The sequence below is a fragment of the Nicotiana tomentosiformis genome, chromosome 12, assembly GCF_000390325.3.
Source record: "Nicotiana tomentosiformis chromosome 12, ASM39032v3, whole genome shotgun sequence".
NCBI classification, from domain to species: Eukaryota; Viridiplantae; Streptophyta; class Magnoliopsida; order Solanales; family Solanaceae; genus Nicotiana; species Nicotiana tomentosiformis.
This window is the reverse complement of record NC_090823.1, coordinates 35,038,998-35,044,997: the sequence shown is the minus strand read 5'-3', so window position 1 is coordinate 35,044,997 and position 6,000 is coordinate 35,038,998.

Here is a 6,000-nt window from a genome sequence, read left to right as displayed (position 1 = left end):
AGTTTGGTGTCGACAAGAATGTCAAGAGCTCGGATGAGCGGGAAAGGATTCAGATGGTTAGAGTAAGCTGGTATTGTCTTTGGAGTCACCTGAAATCGGTGTCTTGTGTAAAAGGCTTTGCATACTGATTGCGGATTCTCGATTTGATTCATAGAGTTAGTATGGCCGGTGGTATGGGCATGCAGACTTGTTACCCGGTGCAAAAAGTCATGGGAGCGTGTCCCACAAGAAGATTGTATAAGTGTGACATGTTGTCACTTGATTGATTGAAGATTTAAACCAAGTATGAAGAGGGTTGTAATATCGCTAATTTGAAAATTTATGCCTGGAGGGCGCTCGGTTCATTTGGTTGTGGACTGTGGAAATTTGTTCCGATTATGATGGTTGTTCTCGTGTGTTATGGGAAAAAGGGTTATTATGGATCCTCGAAAGGTTATTAGCCTAGTACAGTGCGATCAGAATCAGCTTGAGGTCTGTGGATGGATTTAAATGTGAATATGTGCTCTATGTCAGGCCGGATGTATTCATTTCAACATAGCGCTCCTTATGGAGGAGTATTTGGACGTTGGGTGTTATTTTTTCGTCGGCTATTTCATGTAATACTATATTGTGCCGTGTGAGTTGTGAAACGGCTTAATAAATTTCTTATGTGTTAAGGTTCAGCGTAGCGAGTGTGTTATGTGAGCAGGATGGCTCTCAAGATTCAGATCATATATCGCACCTTAGTTGTGCTTGCGTTTTGTAGCGTATGGCGTTGTCGGTCCTCCCAGGGATGGTATTATGCACTTAGCGTGCTTGTGTCCGATATTCGGATATTTTGTAATAATGAGCATTCTAGCTCGGTAAGTATCTCCTTATATAGATTTTATGTTTCGATCGGGTTGCGTGCCGCAACAGTGTGATGTTGAGTACAGTCCCCTATATTATATTTTGTGTGTTTTGTGTCCCATTTTCTGAGGAAGGTTCATGACACCTTTTCGGTTGTCTAATTAGTTACGTGTGTTGAGTAGTCCCTTCCAGAGTTCATTTTCCTTATGTATCACATCGAGTTTGTAGCTTATTGGCACGTTATGGCATCATATGAGATTTTGGCAGAGTCTGAGGTGGCTTATTGCTTGGGCATCTTATACTGGGAGTAAGGGTGGCAAGTGGGCCGGTCCCGAGCCTAAACGCGCTAAGTGGGCCGGTCCAAACGGTCCCGGTCCCGGGCCGATCCCAAATTAAACAGGCCAAACGGTCCCGGACTAAACGGTCCCAACCCGCGGGCTAAATGGGCTAAGTGAGCTAAGTGGGCCCAACGGATTTATTTTTTTAAAAAAAAAAATATATTAGAGACAAAAATATGTTAAAAAAAATATCTAAGGCAATGTTTTGTAAATTTTATAAATAGCCAACGGCTATTTTTAATAACCCAATGACTATATTTTAAATTTTTAAATTTTTTTTTTAAAGTTGACCGTTTGGCCTGCTAAGGGACCGGTCCCGATCCCTGGAGGGCCCAAAGAATAGGACCGGCCCACGAGACCGGCCCAGGCCCACTAAAACTGGTCCTAACGGTCCTGACCCATTTAGCTCGTTTAGCCCATTTGGCTCGCGGTCCCGGGCCGGTCCCGGGCCTGGACCGGCCTACTTACCAACCTTAACTGGGAGAGACAGGATTATTGGACCTAGGGTCAGTGTGATCAGATCGGTATGAGGCATAATTAAAGAGTAAGTATCGGTATTCAGTCCAGAATAAGGTAGTGGTTCTTGTCAAGGGGAGAAACTCAATGAATAGTTGACTCGGCAGTTGGTTATAAATTTCTTCCGCTGCGGCAGCATTTCAAGAGTTGAAGTAGGGCATGTGTGTGGCATGAGGTGTGTTGTAGACATCAAGTTCGTAGAATTTTGGCTATTGTTATGAGAGGATCTTATTATGGTCATGTGAATTATGCGGTGCATGGTGTAAATTCAGCAAAGTTATGCAGTCATGTTTTTGTACATCGTGTGGTGATTGATACGGTGATCGTACGTTGGAAACAGGCCTAGCAGAAGATTTTCGGATGTTGAAATTTGGCTCTAAGGCTAGTTTGACTAAAAACAAGGGGAATCTTGAGGTTTACTCAAGCTAGTGTGCTCAATTGAGTTGTGGTAGCACGGGTAGGTGCACGAGGTGTTAAGTAGTGATTTCAGACAACTCCAGCGGAGTTCTTAGCACGTTCGAGGATGAACGTATGTTTAAGTGGGAGAAAATGTAACAACCCGACCGGTCATTTTGAGCTCTAGTGCGTCGTTCGGCGGTTTGAGGCCATGAGCAGCTTCACTTCAGGTATTATGACTTGTACGCGTGGTTGGGATTGAAATTCAGGAAGTTCGGAGTTAAATTGGAAAGAAAATTCTCATTTTGAAAACTTTAAGTTGGAAGAATTGACTAAGATTGGATTTTCGAGTAAACGGCCTCGGGATCGGGATTTGAAGGTTCCAGCATATTTGTATGATGATTTCGGACTTGGGCGTATGTTCGGATTGGGTTTTGGATGCCCAGGGAGCATTTCGGCACCTATTGTGGAAGTTAGCACTTTGGAAGAATTTCATGAATTTAGGGTGGAGGTGAATTTTATGTTATCGATATCCGTTTGGGATTCCGAGTCCGGGAATAGCTCCGTATGGTGATTCTGATGTTGGGAGCGCGTCCGAAAGTGGATACGGAGGTCCGTAGGTCAGTTTGGAGTCATTTGGCGAAAGTTGGAAATTTGGATAATTTTGAGAAGTTTGACCGGGAGTGGACTTTTTGATATCGGGGTCAGATACCGATTCCGGAAGTTGGAGTAGGTCTGTAATGTCAATTTTGACTTGTGTGCAAAATTTGAGGTCAATCGGACGTGATTTGATAGGTTTCAGCATCGAATGTAGAAGTTGAAATTCTAAAGTTCATTAAGCTTGGAATGGGGTATGATTCATGAATTCGACGTTGTTTGATGTGATTTGAAGGCTCTACTAAGTTCGTAATGTGTGTTGGGACGTGTTGGTATAATTGGTTGAGGTCCCAAGGGCCTCAGGTGGATTCCGAATGGTTAACAGATCGAGTTTGGACTTGCAAGAAAAGATGAGGCAGTTGATATCTGGTGTGATCGCACCTGTGCAATAAGGGTCGCAGGTGCGGTTTGGGCAAAGCTGGGCAGTGGCCGCAGGTGTGAAGGGTTGTCCGTACCTGCGAGGTCGTAGATGTGGAGGTGCGTCGCAGGTGCGAGAGTGAGAGATGACTCTGGGAGCGTAGGTGCGAGGGTATGTCCGCACCTACGGAGGCGTAGATACGGAAGGAGGGCACAGGTGCGGAGTTGTGCAAGGCAGAGGAAATGCGCAGGTGCGAGGTTTTGGCTGCACCTGCGAGACCGCAGATGCGATGAAGAGGCCGCAGGTGCAAACGTCGGGGCTGGGCAGTGTGTTCTTTAAAAACGAGGGCTTGGCTTATTTTTACCTCATTTTCTTCATGAGAGCCGATCTTGGAGCGAGTTTGGAGCTCATTCTTCGTCATCAATGCCAAGTTAAGTGATCCTCACTTAGTATAAGTTAAATACATGGTTTGTAGAAGAATTTAAACATGGAAATTAGTAGAAATTGTGGGGATTTTGGTAGAAAACCTAGAATTTGGTATTTTGGACTTTGACTACGAATCCGGGCACGTGGGACCGAGGGTGATTTTATTAATTTTTCGAACGAAGTTGAAAATTGTTATAAATAGGATTATAATGAGTATTAGAGTATATATTTATGGATTCGCTTATTTATTGACTAGTTTTGGAGTGTTGGGCATCGGTTTGAGTTGATTGAATGGCTTGGGAGCCGGTTATGAAACTTCGGAGTGAGGTAAGTCTCCTTTCTAACCTTATAAGAGGAAATTAACTCCATAGGTGAATTAAATAAATGTTTATACCTAATTGTGGGGGCTACGTACGTACAAGGTAACGAGAGTCCGTACGTAGCTACTATTACGCTATTGTTCGGGTAGTTTAGGACTCGTATCATGCTATACTTGGAATGTTTGTGCCCTTACTTGCCAATATAATCACTTGGTCATGATAGAAATTGAAAAAAGAATTGTGTGAGATTAATTTCACTTACTTGAAGGTTTGTATGAGATACTTGACTGTAGATGAGAAACTTGTGTTTTCTTGAAAATAGTTGCTATTTGTGGATCGGGCCAAGTGCCTCGGTAATAAATAGATGCATCTATGATTCACGTCATTCGAGCCTCTGGCGGTGCACAATTTAAATATTTGTTGGATCGGGTCGTACGACCTCGGCATGATTTGCGCATGACTTAATTAATTGTTTGGAATTATTGATAACTGATATGGCCTCATTGGCCGGAGATATAAATTGTTTAAAGATAGAAATAAATTTGAAAATCCCCTATTAACAAGAGAATTATTTACCTGCCTCATGTTATTGTGTTTACCGTTGCCTCATAAAATCCATAATTTATCATATAATCGGTATATTAATTATAGCCCTTAGTAAATGTCCGAGTCGACCCCTCGTCACTACTTCTTTGGGGTTAGGCGGGATACTTACTGGGTACGCATTGATTTACGTATTCATACTACACCTGCTGTACATTTTTGTGCAGGTACACACATGTTTAGTGGCCTTGTGGGCGCAGAGGCGCGATTATGGCGGGGACTTAGATGAGCTGCATTCCATACGACGTTCCGCAGCCAACAGAGTCTCCTTCAGAGTACTTACATTTTTTTTCTTGTCCAATTGTATTCCAGACAGCTATTGTATTTTATTTTATATTCTTAGTAAATGCTCATGCACTTGTGACACCGGATTTTGGGATGATTATGGGTTGCACTGTATTAAAAATATTTAAAGATATTATTACGTATTTTTGTAAACTTCATCTTCTACTATGTAATTGAGGGGAACAACTATGATTTTTAAAATTATTAAAATGAGAATTTAATTAACTATTTAATGTTGGCTTGCCTGACAGTGGTGTCCGGCGCCATCACGACCTTTAACGAATTTTGGGTCGTGATACTATCTATACTATATTAAAAGTACGAAGGCCTTTAGCGAAATGTCGTTCGCCTTTTTTACCTTTTAAAATAAACTTTACATTAGACAAAATTATAATTTAGTTATTATCCTAATATTTAGGACTTTCAAATGAATAAATTTTTTAATTATTAAAGTCTTTCCTTATTTGGATTATGTAAGAAGCTCTTTATAAGGACCTTAAAGTAAATATTATTTGGGGAAATAGGAGTGATATTACGTTTTATTTTTCTTGTATATCCGACGGCAATTTCAATGGAAATATGTTTCACATTCATTCTTCTTAATTGGGGAATTATAATTCTAACGAGATATACTACTAAAAGTAAGAAATTCGGTACCAAACTAAATATTTATTTTAATTACAAAAGGTAGTTTTTAAATATTACACAAATTGATAAAGAGAATAATATATTGTTCGAGTAAGAAAATAGTTCGAAAATAATCGCGTGTATCTATATCAATAAATATAACTTTTAAAAATTATGTAAATATTAAATAATGTGTTTGAGTTATTGAATTAACATTTAAGTGGATTCTAAAATTAATGACAAAACTAGCTAAATGGAATTAACATTTATTATTTTTAGGAACTCATAATTTTTAATATTTATTCAGTAACTCAAACACATTATTTAATAATATTTACATAATTTTTAAAAATTATATATTTATTGATATAGGTACACGCGCAAAGCGCGTACCTTAAGACTAGTACTATATTAAAAGCACGAACGCCCTTAGCGAAATGTCGTTCATTTTTTTCTACCATTTAAAAATAGATTTCACATTGAACAAAATTGTAACTATATTTTAATTATTTTCCTAATATATAGAACTTTAGAATCCACTAAATTTTATTTATTAAATCCTTCCTTATTTGAACTATATAGAAATTTCTAATATTTAGGGATTTAAAATTGAGTAAGATTTTAAGTCTATAGACTTTTTCCTTTT